Here is a 2,500-nt window from a genome sequence, read left to right as displayed (position 1 = left end):
TTTCGACTCTTCTCTAAATATTCCTGCAATATTCAGCTGGTGGTTATAACATTACCATTCGGATGTCATTGTGGTGATGGCTTGATATCCATAAGAAGTTCGAATTCTTGTTACTTCTATGTCTATATAAAATTTTACAAAAAGAGCAATAAACTCTCCAGTAATAAAAACATGAATCATTTTATGAAATCAAATATTAAACATTTAAATGTCAGATAGTTCTATGATTTAATATGAAAATAAACCAAAACGTGAGAAAATTTTTTCATTTTGTTTAAATACGTATATTGAAGGTAGACATCATCAATAAAACATTTATTGTTTGACATTTATGGTATATATTGTCCAAACTATGATAAGTATTAATCAGATTAAGGAATGCTGTGGGTTGTGCACTGAGCAGGCCTTTATTCATGTGAATAAATTTTTATATTTGTTATAATAATACAAGAACACAAACACTGTGGTAAAGGTCAAAGATTTAAAACTTCAAAAAAGAATTCTATTTATATACTTAATTTTAAAACGATATCATTCTTAATAATATTCATTTTGGAAACATTAAGCAGGATTTTATTCCTGTGAATAAATTGTTATATTTTTTTATGATAATACCAGCACACAGGCACTGAACATTACAGCCAAAACTTAAAAACTTCAAAAAGAATTCATAATATATAATTTTAAAACGATATCATTATTAATAAATTCCCTTTTTGAAACCCTTTTTGAAACAGATTTAAATAATCCAGACTTCCGAATAACACGACCTCATTCACTAGACAGCAAACTCTTCGCTTCCAGAGCAAATTTACCTTTTCTTTCTCAAAGGAAAACTCAGAATCCAGAGAAGGGAGTTTTCTTTTGCTTGTCTGAGGTCATTATTAACACAATATTTGCACAGAAATACCAATGAATTATGTCTCCCAGAGATGGGAAATTGGGCGGGGGGTGGGGGGGAGTTTCCAGCTAACGCACGTTTTGTTCTGTAACGCCTTTCTCGTTTGTTCTGGAACATCAAAGAGATTTGTTCATTATAATTTCCTGCATCGGTGGATCTTGCCTCTTTTGTTTTTGGCTTCGGTAGCGAAATAAACATAAACATTATTTTTGTTTATTTTTATGCATATGGAAGAGCTTAGAGGAATAGATATAATAGCATAAAGTCTCTGCTATTGTTCGTTGTATGAGATATATATATATATATATATATATATATATATATATATATATATATATATATCTAAATTATATATACATATATATATAATTTATATATATATATATATATATAAATATAAATATATATATATATATATATATATATATATATATATATATATATAAATATAAATATATATATATATATATATATATATATATATATATATATATATATATATAAATATAAATATAAATATAAATATATATATATATATATATATATATATATATATATATATATATATATATATATATATATATATATACATATATATATATATATATATATATATATATATATATATATATATATATATATATACATATATATATATATATATATATATATATATATATATATATATATATATATATATACATATATATATATATATATATATGTATATATATATATATATATATATATATATATATATATATATATATATATATATCTATATATATATATATATATATATATATATATATATATATATATATATATTTATATATATATATATATATATATATATATAAATATATAAATATATATATATATATATATATAAATATAAATATATATATATATATATATATATATATATATATATATATATATATATATATATATATATATATGTTATATGTTATATATATCAGGAACGTTGTGCGAATATGTCTGTAATTGCGAAACTCTGAGCACTGTTACCAACTAAAACATGATGCATATGGATCCTTGTTCCCAGCGACTGGCAATAGTAACTCTCACGCCTAAGAATAATGAACAAAGGCTTGAAAGAAATTGAAATCAATGTAAACTTTTAATGTTGGAAATGAAGGTAAGAGGAAAATATGCTCTCTTGATACGGAAATTCCTCAAAATCTATTTGAGAAATGCAGCAACATAGTTATATTCAGCAAAATCTATTTGAAAATTGCAGCAACATAGTTACTTGAGGTAATTGGCTTTTCGTATATACGCGATGGTATTTTTTTATTTTTTTTTATTTTAAGAATCTCAAATATCAAAATCATGAAACTGAACAGATGCTTGGCAGAGTACCTTTACCTCAGCATAAAATTCTTGTAACTATCGGTATAGAAAATAATTCCTACGGAATTAATTGGCTATTATCATTGAGAATCTATCGATAATTCACCAAAATGTTGGGTTAATTACATAAATGATAAGGAATATTCAAGAAATAATAGCCAATCTATCATTTCCAAGTGGATAGGGGTAATCAAATGTTGCTATGTTGTTACAAGTTGCAAA

Source organism: Palaemon carinicauda, chromosome 11 (genome assembly GCF_036898095.1).
Source record: "Palaemon carinicauda isolate YSFRI2023 chromosome 11, ASM3689809v2, whole genome shotgun sequence".
Taxonomy (NCBI): Eukaryota; Metazoa; Arthropoda; class Malacostraca; order Decapoda; family Palaemonidae; genus Palaemon; species Palaemon carinicauda.
The sequence above is the reverse complement of the archived record's forward strand: the minus strand, read 5'-3'. Positions refer to the sequence as shown.